This window comes from Centruroides sculpturatus, unplaced genomic scaffold, assembly GCF_000671375.1.
Source record: "Centruroides sculpturatus isolate CEXI.00-Female unplaced genomic scaffold, Cexi_2.0 scaffold493, whole genome shotgun sequence".
In the NCBI taxonomy this organism is placed as follows: domain Eukaryota; kingdom Metazoa; phylum Arthropoda; class Arachnida; order Scorpiones; family Buthidae; genus Centruroides; species Centruroides sculpturatus.
In genome coordinates, this window is record NW_019384608.1 from 92,578 (window position 1) to 110,992 (window position 18,415).

Consider the following 18,415-nt stretch of genomic DNA (forward strand, 5'->3'; position numbering starts at 1 on the left):
AAGTACTTTAAACTAATGTTAAAAATAATATATTTTGTATTCATGGTTAGTACTTTAGCAATTCATATGAAGGGAGTAAAGCAAGCTGGGTTGCGTAGAACGAATAGATCGATGGCAAAACTTGATTATCCCTTCTGAAATGATCTACAAAGTAAAACAAGAAGAATTTAAAGTTACACTTTGTGTTTGACTCGCTAATTCTTTAATTACTTCTAAAGAAATTAATATCAATTAGTTGTAAGTTAGAAAGTTTAAGACTTCTTGGGAATTTTTTTTTATATACCAAGATGTAAATTGTTTGATGAATAATTCTAGAAAATATTCGTGAAAGAATATTTTTAGTTTGATTAGCAAGGAAAAATATTTCTGTCACAAAAGGAGGAAGACTCTTTCGAAATTCTATTTTAAGAAAGAACATATGTTTATTTCCTTCACATGGACTCGAATTGTTGAATAAATCTTCATTTATTGATTCAAATACGAAGCGAAGAATATTTTCTTATCCATATAAAAATTTTATTCTGAATTAGATGTTTATCGAAATTTTGTTAAAGTCGATTCATCTGACAAGAATGCTTTCAACGGTTATTTAATTTTATTTTCTAATTTGGACAATGGCAAGCCAATTGACCGATATTGGATACTCTCTTTTAATGAAAAGTCGTGACAAAAATGAATCGAATTTGACAGTAAGCTATTCAAAATATTCATTAATTGAAAGATTTAGGCCAGTATCTTCGGTTTGAAAGCTCATTTTAGATATATAAAAAAATCATTAACGAGGAAGCATTATATGGAAAGAAAATTCTTTATATAGGAATAAATTAACGTTAAAAGGAATAGAAAAGAAAATCGTTTACAACAATTTTTAACGGTGTTAAAAATATAGCTTTTTATAAGTTTATTAATATCCCATTAGTTAAAACGAACTTCCTTTAATCAAAATATCGTTTAATGCTTATTTGGTGGTACTTATATAAATATTGATCACGAAGCAAACGAAGCGTGTCCAAATCGTGCCAACGGTATCCGATTCACTATTTAAACGTGACAAAATTACTAAAACGATTGGATAAGAGGGAGACTCGAATCAACAATTTTCTACAGTTTTCTTTAGGAAGGCGAACAATGAGAAATTTCGCTGCAGATGACAAGCGGTTCATTGATACGAATGAATTAGTTTGCTGCATTTGTCTTTCATAATGCTATTCACTGAAAAGGAAGATAAAATTAGTAGAATGTGTTAGTCTAAGAGTTGGCTAAGCTCGGTTGGTGGCCGCCTGCACCAACTGTCGCTTTACTTCTGCATTCAAGCGAGTTATCTTACAATAGTCTGGGTTAACCTTATGTAACATGGAAGATGATTTGCATTGTTTGCTTTCCCTCGTTGGCTTTAAATTAGATACAAGTTTTAAATAAGATATATTAACTTCCCTATTCAATCTAGCTCTACCTGTTTTAATTATCTCGCAAATTGTAATGAAATGTCATTCGTAATTGTTTTAAAGAAAGTATTTGGATGAAAGGTTATGCAAATTTTAGAAAGGAAAGGAAAAAACTCACGAATTATTTCTATTAATATAGAAATTAATTTAATTAAATGGTAAATTATGAAGATTAAAAGAATCGATCTTAATAAAGTGCTGTAAAATTGGTTTGTATATTTCGAAATTTCTTGAAATATTCAAGAAGAATGACGTGGCAAATAAATTCAATATTCTATACAATGCCTTTTTTCTAATAAATTCGTGCATATATAAAAATTGATATCGTCATTATTACAAGTCATCAATTATTTATAATAAAAATGTAAATAATGAAAATGACAGAAATTATGAATACAACGTAAACTTTACCATTGAAAAAATGCGTGTTATCAAGAAAAATAAGAAGTGTAATATTCTTATTTCTAGAGTTAAGAATCTAGTTTTCCAAATAGCGTGAGTAAATAAAAAAGTCACAACCACAGAGGAGGGTAACGAACTATAACTGGAGAGAGTTAGAGAAGGAATTTGCTCCTTTTCCACTACAGGCTTGACAGTTCCTATTTTTGGATGGTCGAGGATTGATTTTCGATCAATTTTATGGAGCGAATTTAAATAGTTGGAAATTGAAAGCCACTCGATGGTCAGTGAAAAGAAGAATATTTTTTTCAAGTTTCTTTTCCGGGATAACTAGGGAACTTTTTAGCTCTATCCCCTACTGCTTTTACCGATGATGAAACGTCAAAAAGTATAATCGTTTCCAGGCATGAAAAAAACTCGTTGTAAAATTTACAATTTATATCTTCTTTTGATTTTATTCGGTTTCATCCTGATCTTTAACTAAAGTCGTTCCTTATAAAAAGATTCTTAGTCTCTCTTTTCTCAAAATTCCAAATGCGGCAATGGATGGATAATGTGAGAGCGTGAGTGAAGAAAAAATACAAACAATAAAAGAAAAAAAAAGACCAAAATGTGGTTGAAGTGACTAAAGAATATATTAAAAAATCACTTGGGAAGAGAAAATTACCAATATAGTTAAATTCCAAACTTCAAAAAATAATTGAGTTTTGTTATTGCTTTCTTTTTATTTTAGTATTCATAAATTTTATATTGGAAAATATTTCGATGAGTGTCGTCGGTGTTTTATCACAGATATTGTGTTTATTACTTCGTGCATACAAGTGCATTTTATTTTTTTCTATTTTCTGTTCAATGAACATTAAAATAATCAATCTTATATACACTAATTATTTATAATTAAAACTTAATATATGTAATAGATTTTTATGTAAAAAGTTTAACAAAAAATACTGAAAAAAGTAATCTACTTTATAAATGAATTTATTACTACTTACGCTAAAAATAAAAAGAAATATTATAAATTATTCGAATCAAAATTATAATTTTATTTATACTATTTATATAATTTAAAAATAAATTCACTATTATTGAAATATATAAATTCTAAAAATAATTTGATGTAATAAATTAATTTGATACTATTTCTATTTAATTTAATTCATATTTTATTATCATATTTATTAATCATTACATTAATAACAAAAAACAACATATTTATAACTGACATAATTAATTAACTACGATATCTTGGTTAATTTTATTACGAAATGTTTATCACACATAAATATTGAATGCTATATATATATAGGCTATATATATAAATAAGCAATAAATTACTACTAACAATTCATATAAAAGTTTCCAAATTATATTTTAAGAATACTTCGAGCAAAATTTAATAATTTTAGAACAAATTATTTTTGTAGGAAAAAATAATAAAATTTCACTTGTTTATTTTTAAAACTTACATTTTGATTTCTAGCTTTTTTTTTTTTTTTTTTTTTAAAAAATATTTCTCATGCTTTTTTATTACAAACCTTTTACAATTTTACTTTGGTATCCAGTTATTAAAGTCTCTCCTATATTGTTACATAGAAACTCCTGTACAATTTTTTCCTCCTCTTCTACAACTGTAATTTTTATCAAGATAAATGGAATTGAGAATTTAAGTTGAGCTATTCGAAAATAAATGTTTAGTTTCTCTTATCGATCAAGAATTACATTAAGATAATTTTATTAACTATTTATTTGATTATTTTAAATTAGACATTTGTTTTTATTTTATATATTTTTAATTATAAATTGCACAGTATATTTTGATTATATTAGAAGTTGCGGAAGAAGAATTTATTAGACGTGGAATTATTTTATTACTCGTATTTTTCTGATTTAATAACTAAAAAAAAATTAAAATAAGTTGCCGTTTATTTAAAGAAAAAGACTAAAGGTTGCAATGGTAATAACACTCGAAGCTGCAATCATACTTAACTCTATCATATACACTACATCACAGGAAAAATTTATCTATAATTAAACTTACATATTATTTTATGGCTTCATTAAAAATATACAATTCTGCGAGTAAAAGAAACACAGAAACTTATCTATACTTAACGTAATTATAAGTAAATATCATTGAAGAGTAGATCTGTTAGAAGTATCGTACATCCTACTTTACGAGAGGAAATGATACCAGAAGTCATAACAACAAAAGGAAAAAAATTCCGTTAGAAACCATCCTAATTATTTTAAAGCAGAATTTTAATACGTCGACACTTCTTTCAAATCTCTTTTAGACCAATTTTTTCGATAATTTCATTTTGCGCTTCCTCTCTTGGTTAGTACTTCAACTTTCTTTCTTTCTTTTTTTTTTTTTAATCAAATGGCGTCGCTTATAAACTACGAGAAGGATGGCAGAGGATGCTCATAAAGAAAACGTAGCAACAGACGACGAGGAATGTGAGATTAAACGCAGCTGTGCCGTGGGGAGCCTCAACCACTAATGTTGGCTTCGACTTAATGAGGAAGTTGTCACTGAACGAAGAGACGAAAGCTCCACGTAAATAACAACTGCTGTTCATCGACCTTATCTTTCGATAAAATGTGCGTCAAATAAATTTATTACTAGCTTCTTTTATTTCTTCTCTTAATATATTGCTGAATTCCACGATCTCTACATGAAACTTTAAACAAGGGGATCGGAAATAAAGTGTTAGAATCTTCTCATTTTTGTTTATTGTAGTTTACCAAAACTTTCAATTCTTTTGTTCTTTATTGGATAACGAGCTGAAAATGTTAATGTTTGAATTCTACGCTCTACTTTTTTTTTAATTTTATTTTATTATTCCGGAGAAGTATTTCTAAATTTAATAAATTAATGCAGAAATTCTTTTCTTCTAACTAATTTGGATGATTTGGAAGTAGAAAAGTCTTTTTACTTTTCTAATTCGCTATCAAGAATCTAACAATTGGATATCTCTAGAGGAAATTCACTGCACTTTTGTGCACTTCTTTATACCGTTTATGTGTGCCGTGTAGATTTTGTCTCTCCTACACACAGACGGTAAATCACCAACGCAAATTATGTTTAAGGATAGAAAATAAATGTTCGAGATGTGTTTCAAAAGTTAGAAAATTGTTCTATAAACTATGGAATATTGAATTTTTTTTTCTACATGTTTGCGTTTTTATTTTAAGATGAATATTTAATTTGCTAACTCTTTGCAGACTAGCAGTTACTACATTCTTCAATAAAACGTGGCATAGCTTAAACTTCTACAAAATAATAACTTAAGGCAAAAGTTAGTTTTCTATTTTTGCTATAAAGAATAATGTTTAATGGAATAAAACATAAAAATGCTACTAAACGTTCGTCTCAAAAAGTAAGTTTAATAGTAAAAATAGGAAAATGAAGGATATTTTTAAAATAAAAATTCTATAAAGAAGTAAATTTTTAACTATTCATCTTGTTTAGAAAATTTAAACCTCGTTAAGTCTAATGAGATACTTAAATATATTTAAAAGAAAAATTGACAATATTTAAGTTGGTCTTACAACAGTTAGTAAACACATTGTTTTAAATTGAAGAAAACACTTTAAGAAATCAAATTTTTCAATATATAGATGCGAAAACAAAAGAAAATGAAATCATATTAGTGTCATAATGCAGAAATAGTTTCTTTAGTAAAGACCAGAACATTTTTCAAAGAGATCGTGTGCGCTTTAAAACCATTAGTTTTTGGAAAGATCTTAAAAAGATAAATCAAAAGAAATTTCAGAAAATAAAGCTTAGTAATTGAAGATGTTAATTAAATGTAATCGCTCATTAAAGCATGAAAGCAATTAAGAAGGAATTAATACGGGACAACAAACTTCTCTCTCTAATATACTGAACGCAATCATATCTGCTTGTACTGACGACCGAAGACTACATGTTGATTAATAATGCATCCTCATCGACTCAAAAAAAAAGTCCTTTACACCAAAACGGGCGATTATTATTATTATTTTTTAAAAATTTCATTTTAAGATGGCGATAATTAAAATAAACCGATAATCTTCAATAATTAATCGCTGTATTAACACCTCGCAACAATTAACTGTCAATAATTTTTAATAACAAATAATACGAATTTTGGAACCATTCCTAAACGGAACAAAATTAATTGTTAAGGAGTAAATAGAGCTTAAAATGTAATTAAAATGACGCTAAGCTGCTTTGAATTGGAGAAAGCTCGTTATATTAGATTGAGTTGGCTCATGACATTACATTATTAAAGTCAATGTAAATTTATCAAATATGAAACTTTCAATTCACTAAATATGCTAAATGGCTAATAATGAGTGATTTAGAGTTAATCCTACTTATTTTTCGATTAATTTTCTGTAAATTATACGACTTTTAGAGCAGAGAACTGTTTCAGAACTTTTGCTTTCTTAACTCAAATTAGAAGTATTGACACGAAAAAAATCATTCATTATTCTATTTCAGTAATATAATTTAAACCAAAAGATAAGAGAAAAACTAGAAATTTTATAAAAAGTACTTACGCCAAATTTATTTTTATATATATAAATAACCGATAAGAGATCAGACAACGGATATCATAACCATTTTTTCTTCGTAAACAGAGTTGACAGCCTGATTTTGAAATTCAGGTAGAACAAGAACATCTGTCGAGATATCAAGCCGATATTTTATTTGTTACGACTCGAAAAAAGTCATTTTTATTAATTATATATCACTTAAATATATAGAGTTAGATATAAATTTAAAAATATATATACAGTACATTTAATTTTTTAAACATTAATTTTATCATTTTAAAAAGTGTTTCGTGTAAACTGAGTGAAACTTTGGAATCATATTAAATTGATCTTTCTCGGGTGTCATCTCTATGGTTTATTTTTCTCTTATCTAAATTCACAAAGTTTGAATAATATCAAAACTTCACATATACTAAGTTTCATTTTTTTTCTCTCCCCTTCTCTAATATTGGAAGATTTTCTCAAAAATTCTGGCAGAGAAGAGCGATTCTGGAAACTGGCAGATAGAATTTCAGTCGAATCTCTCAACAGATGTTTTTTCTTCTCCCCGAATTTCAAAATCAGGCTGTCAGCTGTGTTTACGGAGAAAAGATGGTGTTGATAGCCACTGTCTTGTCTTTTAATATAAAAGCATATATCACGTAAATGTAGTCTTACACGGAAATAAAATTGACTTCATAGTGTAAGGTTTGAGAGATATCCCGAAATAAAATAAACAATATTTTATGTTATACTCAGAAATATTAAAAAATATTTTCGAGAGACGAACGGCACTCAACCTACCATTTCTTCGAATATTTTTGGAATCGAATTTTCACTCCATTGGATTAAATCTTTCTCTAAGATACACATCCATTTTTATTTTATCTTTTAATACTTGTATTTTTAAGTAATTTAAATAATTCTTTTCCCGATTTAAAAAAGAAGAGAAGGGGAAAAACTATTTTATTTTTATTTATAAATATATAGCAATTAGTAACATTAATATATTTTAACAAACACTTTAAAATATTAACAAATTAATTAGACCTTTTCTTTTTATATACAAAAAGAAATTATCAATTGTAACACCTTAACGAAATCTTAATTATTTAATTAATTAACAACAAATTTAAATTAAACTAATTTGTTAAACAAAATTTTCTCCAATGGTTTAAATTAAGCAAATTTTTGAAATCTTCTTTTCTCTTTCCTATGCAAATTAATTGTTTCTCTTGTTTTTTTTTATTTTATTTTTACAAGATCGAAAGTTTAATGATTTGTAGTCGAGATCGAAGAGCAATTTGACACTAATAAAAACAGTTAATAAATGAATTTGCAGTCTGATCGGGAACAATTGTGCAAAAAAAAAATCAAGGAAATAAATAATTCATCAAAGCTCAAGGAGAAAAAACTTGATTAAATTTATTGCACTGGTTTAATCTCTATTTAGATTTTAAAGCAAACACGAATTGAACAAACAAATTCAAAAGAATTTTAAAATTTTTTTGATTACTCAATTAAAGAAAACTTCGAATAAGAATTTTAAAATATTCTATTATAAATTGAAATAAGTACAAGTAATTTTCTACTAAAATTCTTTTCTATAAAGACGTTTTATCACAGAAAATAACTTGCAAATAAATAAATTCTATTTCTTTTTTTTTATTAATAAACTCGATATCAATAACAATATCACTGTATAATCTTGATACAATATTTTTATTCGCCTCTTACCATTTCCGAATTATTGCAGATAGCCGTTATTTCTTTATTTTCACATGAAAAATTACTCGAAGTGTCAAAATTTATACACAAAAAAAACGTGAAATATGGACGTGTTAATGCTCAATTTCTTTATAAAGAGAAACTTATGTGAAAAATTATTTTTCCACGTAATCATTTAAATAAAATCTGCTAAAGCGATATATATATATTATTTACAACATTACAATAAAAACTCATAAGTCAAAAGTGAATATGATTACGGTGTCATAGTCGAGTGATCAATTTTGGAGAAGCGAAACAAAATTACATTTTCGCTTGTATTAAAACATATGTCATAAGAAGTAATTTAAAGAGATACAGATACTCCATTGGTTATTAACAGAACATGATCGCATGATGGGCAATGATCCCAAGAGACTATCAATAGCGGCTCTTCCAGTCGGCGTTTAATTTGCCAGGAGATGCGATGAATACATAATTAAGTGATCGTGTTCGTCACCAAGATTGCAATTTAGACTGCATTACCTCAATCGGTTTCCTCGGAGTCGTCGTTACTTTATTGACAGTTTAGCTCTAAGTATCTCTAAAACACCGTTAGGAATTTTTTTTTTTCACTTTCACTACCGAAGCATAAAACTAGATAGAGCTTAAGCATCGACAGTCTTTACAAGAAAAGAATGAATAAAACAGTTTTACGACTCTTCCAATTCGTGTATTGTAAAATGGGAAAATTTAATTATATCAAAGTTAATTCCAGGATAGTAATAATAAGCGGTAAATGCTTTCTTAAAATTCAATTGTTCACATATAAATGGAGAGGGAGAACGTTAGAAAAAAAAATAAAGAATTTTTATGAAACTCTCTCAATTACCAGGAAAAATTAATGTATTTAGCTCTGTTCCGGTTAAAATACATTTGTTAAAATCACGAAAGAAATTATAATAACAAAACTATTAAACTGCTAGATATACTTATTTAAATAATGCTAGTTGATAACTTATTGTCTAATGATGTTTACAGAAACGGAATAAACAATTGTAAACCTACAGTAAAGATATATTTGTGTATAGTATATAATTCGAAAAATGCATTTAAATGTTAAATATAGATAGAAAACACGAAATATTAGACTCGCGAATTCATCAAAATTGATCTCGGCCCTTCATAGGCTATGCAAATTTATATATATTGAATACATTTCCAGCCTCATATCCATTAATCTGATGTATACATTTTCTAGTAATGTTTTGACTATTGAATTCTTTACAACACGTATTGCATTATCTACGTTTTGCATGTGGCAATAGTTATTATTTTTATTTTTTCCTCCTACTTATCTATTTGTTTGTATGTGGATAGTATGTAGTCTCCTTTAGATTACGTCATAATAGAAAAATAATCTTTCCTAATTTTTCCTATGAACGTTATGAACAGAGCCAAACATATGGCTTAATAAAAACATTGCTTTTCTTACCGGTTGTCATAAGCTTGTAATAAAGATGTTGCCACTTCGGTATTAATTTTCTTTTCTTTTTTTTTATTGTTTCGGAAAAAATCTAATTTTCTACCTTATGTTCTGAAAAAAAATTATTAATAAAACATTTTTTAATTGTTAACTTTTATACATTTTACGTATTTAATTATCATTATTTTACTTGCTGGAAAATGAATTTATATTAAGAAATATTTATTTAAACTCGGCATAATTATGAGTAATTTAATTTAAATCGACAATATAACGAATTTAATTTCATTATTATAATGTTGAAAGTAAAATGTAACGCAATTAAAATTAACTATAAACTAAATATGTGTCTTATTAATCAAATTTTAGAAGTTTTATATTTTAATTTTCATTGTTTACTCCGTTGAAATCCAAAAAAAGCCCTAATATGTAAAATATTATTTAATAGTTCGAAGATATAAATAACAAAGATGTCTTTCTGTTTGAGCCTTCAATTATAAGTTTAACACTGATAGAAAAATATTCAAAAATAATATAAAACATTAAAATATTTACGTAAAAATTTTTTGTTTTGAATTTTCTATTTCAATTCTGTGTTATTTTTACATAAAATTAATAAAAATTCATGGAAATTTTAGAGATATTCTTATTATAAAAATAGGCTATTTCTTATTGTAAACTGAAAAAAGAAAAATACATTACAGAGAGCTTTGAAGTGTATATTATTAAAATAAATGTGTGTTATATAATAATAATTATTATTATAGCTATAATAATATTTCTTAAATGCAGTTATGCACGCAATTTACTTATAACATTATTTTTTTTTCATTAGAAAAATCTATATATAGCAGTAGAAATATCTATGAATAAAATTAAACTAGAGATTATAATAATCTATCCTGAAAAGCAATACATTAAAAAATAAATGGCAGTTTAAAAATGCAATTGGAAGTTTCAATGGCGAATCTGGTTAGGTGAAGGAGGCTTTTGTAGACTCTTAACACAGTAAAAAAATAATAATTGTTAAGTATTCCATATAAAAAATATGCTTATTTTATGTGGCACATATGTGATCGTATGTGTACACTTAACGAAAATATGAACTTTTATATAATTTTTACACTGGAATCCTTGAAACTCTTGCTTCTCCACCAAAACATTTTCTTATAAAACATCAAAAGTGCAAAAATAAAAAATATTCTTAAACATATTCAAAGCAACTTGATCAAAGAAAAACATGTTTTTGTTCATCAACTATTTGATAAGAACAGTGTCATAACTTTTAATTACGAAAACGTTTTATCGAGAACATGCTATATTAAAAGAAAATTTAATATTGTAACTTATTTGAGTATATAACAAGTTTCTTTTTATTATACAACGTTCTTATATAGAATCTACTGCATTACAAATATTTTTATGAAGCTTAAAAAATGTGCATTTCTTATTTTTAAAGCGTAACTTCTTATCGTCATACAAAAATAATTATTAATTTTTGTTGCTGAAATGTTAAAATGTATTGCTAATTAGATAAAAATAAAGAATTAATTAATAAGATGTTTATTTGACGAAACCAATTATAAATAATCTCATTATTTTTATTTCAGTTTTTTTAAATTAAAGATAATGCAGCTTCTTTACATTAAGTACATAATTCGGAATCAGACTTTTCTAAATTGTATACATTATATTGAATAGTTTATACAAGTTTATATGCTTAAAATCGGAACAGTATAATCTACAATTTTTTATTACGGAAAATAGCATTAGAAAAGAAGATAATGCTTAAAATTTGTTATTTTTTTTTTTAAAGTAAATATCCAATTATTTGTTGAAAAAATTCCGTCTTTTTTCAACAATATAATACTGTATTTTATGTTAAATAAGTTTTTTTTATTTAACGATGGTAAGAATAAAAAAAATATAGTTTAAAAAAATCTTTTCACTTGTTATGTAGTCTTTAAACATATGGAAAATATCTAAAGAAACTTGATATTAAAGATTTTTTACCCCTTCAGAAAATTGGCCAATCTTTAAAGTAATACATTTAAAAATTTTTATTAAAATATCCAGAGTTTAAAGTTATAAATTATTTAAAAGACATTATATGAGATGTAAATTTTAATATTTCTAAAATAGGTAAGATAGAAAGGAAAAAAAAAATGAATTCGTGTCTATACATTTATAGTGATGTTTACTTGAACTATCAGTGATAAAATATTTATATTTATCATATTAATTAAAATTATATAAAATATTGATTTAATAAATAAAGAAAACGTTTATATAATGAATCTAGTTAAATTTTAAAATAGTGACTCTGAATTAGAATTAAGTAAAAATATANAATTTAGAAGCATTTCATAAACAAATTTTAAGAAATACATTTGATAATAAACGTATTTCATAATATTACTAGAAAATATTTTAATGTAATTCTGCACGCAAAACTAAATAATAACCTTGTAGATTTCCAGTATATTATCTTAGAGAAAATGAATTTTTAAACAGATTAATTCAATTCAAGAATTAGAAGAGTTCATCAAAGAGAATAGAATAGTTATTTAACAAAAGTATTCAAAGATATTATTTAACAAGAAAAAGAAAAGTGGAATATTTTCATTAAATATAAGCCGTTGAATATTTTTATATGTCTTTATTTGTGAACCTTGTGATAACTGATAACATTATCAAGCTTTCAATTAGCGTTTAAAAGTTCTGTCTATGCACATAATTTGCATCTTTACTAATACTTTACAAGTATTGTACGTGTATATATATATATATGTGTGTGTGTGTATGGATGCGTGTGTATATATAGGATATTAATAAAAATAAATATACTTCGCTTATGTATGCAGAAAGTACTTATTATAGAAGTGTTAGAACTTTAAATTTTATACAATAATCATTATTTTAATTTATGATCTTAATTAGCATTATCTTAATATATAATATAATTTTTATTGTATAAATTTTTTTTTTCTTAAACTAAAGAAAATAATTTTAACTACATTTCAAGACAATGTTAAATCAGAACGAATAAAAATTGTTGATCATACAGTGATCATAATTATTATACATACTGTCTGAGTATTCTATCTCGATTTTCGGGAAAAATTGTAATTAAACATTCAGCCACTATAACGAAATTTGGCGCTGCTCTCTCAAATGGTGCTAAAAATGTATACCAAATTTCGTCCAATAGTAGCTTTGAATCCTTCCTCTCTTTTAATTATGCTCACCCTACATTTTAATTAACCAGTTTTAAATTTATTCAACATTTTGACTAATTTATAAAGATAAAAAATTAACATTTTAAATAAATTATATTTTAATTAACAAAAATAAAATTTAGTTCTCTTTAAATTATAATGTGAATGTATGTTAAAATCAAATTTTCATATTATTTTTTTTTTTAGTTTAACTTTATTTTTGTTTGAGTGTAATTCATTTATTCTCTGTCTGAATTTCTATTTGTTTCTATTAAAGTCATTAATATAATTTATATATATTAAATGTAAACAAATAAGTTTAAATTATTGATTAAATTAACATTAACTAAACATTTAACTTCTTTGGCAGAATAATTTTTAACGAAAAACTTATTAAATTAAGCTTTAGTACAAATAATTATTCAATGCTGATCAAATTTATGGATAATTAATAATTAAAATTAGAGCTGAGGAGAGCATAACTTTAATATATAATTCCAAATGGCGAGTTAAGTGCAGTAGAATTATAATTGTGCTCTATGGGGTTAATTATTTAATGACAATGGAGCAGATGACGGATGCATAACAACTCGAATTACTTGACTGTAACCACAATGGACTATTATTGTAATATTGCGATGACAACATCGTTTATAACAGTGCAACCATTGCTTAAAAGTAGGCTTTGCTGTATTACGATCCATTTCAAATATACCAGAATTGCTTTTCCTCTTATTATATAATCAATAGATTGTATAATAACACCAAAGATAAGCTAATTAACGATTGCATAAAAGGTATTATCTTACGGGAAACAAACATATTTGTATAATCTTATCGAATAAATATCATTTCGAAATGATTTGTATTATTTCACTGAAGTGCAGAATTTGATAAGCAAATTCTACTCGCAGTATTTATAAATACATCAGAATACGATTTATTATTATTAATATTATTAACATTTACATACAAATTATATTTAATACCATTAAACTTTACGAATAGTTTCATTTCCACTTGACAATTTCATTCAAATTATGAAATAGTATATTCAGTAAATAGTCTATACTAATATATATAATTTAAATTTTATACTATGAATTCATCAAATTGCACGGAATAATATAATTAATTGTTAAGTTTTAATAACTTAATTAAACTATTGTTTAGAGAAATATAATATATATACAAATATTAAGTAAATTTGATTAAAATATAATTTAATAAACGAAAAAAAAAATTTTGTAGCATTAAATATTTTTTAAATTAATTAATTTGTTTATTTATAAATTAAAAAATTATACGTCGATAATGAAAATAATTAGGATATATCAATATATATTATTAATGATACTATTAACAAAAGTGAGTAAGATTCTTCTTACAAAAAGGAGTTTTCTCGGAAACATTTTCTCGGTTACAAGAGATAAAAAATGTCTTTCTGTAAATGTAAAGAAAAAGTAAATAAAGATATATTTAATGATAGTAAATAAAGAAATATTGATATATTTTACAATCGAAATGATCCGTAGGAGAAGCTATAGAAGATGTTCTAGAAAGTATGAGTCAAAATGATAGATTCGCATCAATTAAGAAAACTCCCCAGTGTGTAGTTTCGGCCTTCAATCTTGCATCGTACTTATAGATAGGAAAATAGTAGAGTGACATTTGTCTCTTGGGAAGACGTTTCAAACACAAAAATTGATTACCGCTACATTTGGTGAAGTGTAAGAGTATTGCCAACTTATCAAATTCTAAATTTTTCAAGAAATCTTCAGACATTGATCTCATTTCCAAAAATAAACAATGAAATATTAAAGAAAAATTATTTTATATTCTGTCAAAATACATCTTGTATTTAATAATTTTAGAAGGAAGTAAAATATAAAAATATTTTTTAAAAAAATTTAATATTCAAAAATCGAGTTATAATTGCAAATTTTCTAATCGAATGTGGTTAACTTTTTTTAAAGCACAACTCGTTTTACGTAATATAATTAAATGAAGAAAAGTAAAACGGAGCGGTTTCCATCAACTTTTGCTTTTCTTTTTTTTTTCCTCCATCCTCGTTCCTAATTGAATGGAAGTTTAAGTTAAGAATGGCGAAAATACGGATAAAATATAATTGAATCTCAAAAGTATTAAGGTTTCAAAGGTACGATTTGATGCAGTATAAGTCGGTACGGGTGAAGTCTTTGGAGAGGGAGAGAGAAGACACGAAGCAATAATCCCTTCTGTGTTCAAAAGTCAATGTGGCACGACTTATAGTAATCTGACAATTTAATTCGAGTTAATTTATATAATAAAGCATTATTTTTAATTTAAATTATAAGCGAAAGCAATACTTGAAGAAAACTTATAGTTAATCCAAAAAATTCGATTGAAAGATTATGTCATTTCTTTTATATTATATATACGTTATATCGTCTCTTGATACCTAGATAACGTATATTATTATATAAAACTTGACGTATTTTTTGAAGTAGATTATTTCTTGATTCTACTGAAGAGGAAAAATTCTTATCTATTCCATATAAAAAGTGTAAGGAATGCGTTTTTAGAATCTTTCTTTAAATTCACTTTTATATATTTTACTTACATAAGCCTATTGAAAATGTACAGTACGTACTTGAATTCTCTTAAATGAGTTATATAATACTTTAAAAATTCATCAAATTTATTTTTTTTAATTTATAATTAAATAATTCGATTATTAATCTATGATGATATTAAATTATAATTATTTTTACAATATATATTAGTTTAATTATTTATTCTTTCAGGTATATATATAAGTATATAAGTATTTAAAATTTTTAAATAGAAAAAAAATCAATTTTTAAATAATATTATATTTTTGTCCGTATTTTTTTACTGTTTCACAGCTTTATAAAAATTTAATTTAAGCAGTTAAACACGTACAGCAAAGAGAAAAAAACACACGGGAATGAATTTTTTAACATCTATTTTCGATATGTCTGTCCATCATTCAGATGTGACAGCAAATCTATAAGACTTTGGGGATGGATATTTTGTCTATTGTTGAGAAACAGAATTCAGAAGATCTTAAGTCGACTTTGACAGCAGGTGTGTCTAGCTTGCGCGCTTTAAATCTTTTCGAGTGAATTTTAATTGCTTTTCTGAAAAGATAATCCATCCGAGTTATGAAAATATTGTCTTAATAGAATGATGAGTTAATAATAAAATTTATTCCTTATAATGGGTGTGTTCTCCATCTCCGCCTCTTCTTATCAAAACGAGTTTGATATTTATATTAGTTCAATAAACCTTCCATTGATCCACGACGACTTCATAAATTTAAATTCTAGAACTCTTCACTTTATACTAAACATACCCACTGAACAGAGGTTTCTTCGAATAAAATTGTTTATTAATTATAGGATACTCGATCACATAATACAAAAATATTCTTATATTTCAACTGAAACTAGTAGCATATATTTTATGTTTTAAGATTAAAAACTCTTTATGATGTTTATTTAAACATAATAATTCATAAATTCGATTATATTGTTGAATAATAAACTTCGACCGGGTGGTATTTTCTTTTTCGCCAAACAAAAATATTTTTTGAAAGGACCAATCTTGTTGGAAGAACCTTTCAAGACAAGAAGGCATTATCACCTTAAGGTATGTGTGAGCCAGAAAAGCGAACACACAATTGCACCATAGACAAGATGTCGAGGCACAAAGGAAATCCTTACGGAGTGAGAAACTACCATTATTCTAGACTAGTGCAATGCCCGAAGCGAGGAAAGTGCTGAGTGATCAAAGTGCACCAAGTTTCCAGTTAGAAGACCAATTCAGATATGGAATTCTCAATTTTCTGTTATAAGCTCTGGGGTGTAACTTATGAAAGAAGACTTATCCCATTTCAACTTTATTTTAATCAGCATGTTTTTGTCTATATATTAAAAAATACTTACGAATTAGACATCACTTATTTGAAACAAAATTTATTCTCTAGTATATATGTGAAAAAATTCTAAGTATACTTGTATAATTCTTTTATAATCTTTATAATAAAAAGATGTTATATTATATGGGTTATATATAATATAAATAGAAAAAAAATTATAATTTACTGTAAATTCAAAACAAATTAATACAGAAAATATGACATTAAATTAGATTTTTAAAAGTTTTTTTCACTCATATTTTTATAATAAATTTAAAAAAAAACTTTCGCAAGTTTTAATGGAAAATGTAATATTTAAAAAGAATTACTTTCGAACATTTCTTATATTTAATAATAAATTATTACCTGTGTTAGATTTTTTTGCACATTGAAAATATATTATTTTTGTTTCACTAAAGTAAGCATCGATATCGACCCAAAGGCTAGTTGTCTGAATGAAAATGTCCGTATTCGTCTGTCGACTCTTCCACTTTTTCTTTCATCTGAAATTAACTTGGATTAATTGTCTCCACTCTAAGTCCTCAGCTAATATTACTTCTCCATGAAATATTTATCGCATTGTCAGAAAAAGAAAAGGTGGCGTTTATTCATTTTAAATCCTATATGCTTAAGAAGAAGAGGAAAAAATATTCTCTACTGCATATAGATAAGAAAAAATTATTTTCGTAGATTGTAGATCTAATTTTATTATTTAAATAGTTTTTTAACATGCAGTTTATTGCTATACGAAAATAATAAATTAGCATTCATTTATATAAATAAATTTGGCAAAAAGAAAGATGAAATTCTGAATTTTTAACTGAAAAAACTCATTAAATTCTTATCGATAAAAGTTTAAAATAATAACGAACGTTTGATTGAATTAAAAAATAGATAGCCCAAAGAGAGATAAAGAATATTAAAATTAATCTATTTTTGTATTTTCATATCAAGATAAATGGAATAGAAATTCTTTCGGTAACGTTTATCTGGTCTTTAACACAATGGTTTGTTAAATTAAAGCCGTTCGAAGTAAGGATTAAATATAATTTGATAAAATAATGATTAGGTTAGCGGTAACACCTGTCCAAAAGAAAAAGTTTTTATTTTTTTTTATTTTTTGGCAACAAATCATTCGGTGTTAAATCTATGTCGATTTGAAGCAAAATTGATCAAAGACAACTGGTCCGAGACTTAAAATCCGAAAGCGGAACATTTAGGAATTTTTCTGTCGATTTATAAACGGCATCGGTATTTGGAACTATGAACGATAGCTCTTCGACTGCCGTATCTGATTATTAGTGGAATGAAAAGATTTTCCCCGTCTGTTTGTGTTATAGCAGTCGTCAGTTGTGTTGGGCGCAGCAGGCTGTCGCATCGCCTGTTTTTCCCACTTCACGATGTGATAGGTTGGCTGTGATAGCTTGGCTAAATCTGCCCGGGGAAATGGAAAGTGGTAGGTGAAGGGAGATAGCACGAAACCAGTTCTCTCATAAAGCCATATATATCACCAATCATAGATTAGATGGTCCCAGAGCTATGCCTCCTAAGTTTCTGATCATTGCGAGGCGTTTCTCCATTTCTGTTTCTCTCGGTTCTTATTCTTCTCTCGGATCTTGTTTTTTTTTTTTTTTTCTTCTCTTCGGAGAATTTTATGATACTGACTACAAGAAATGAATCCCTATACGGAAATTTTAATGTATTACCTTTG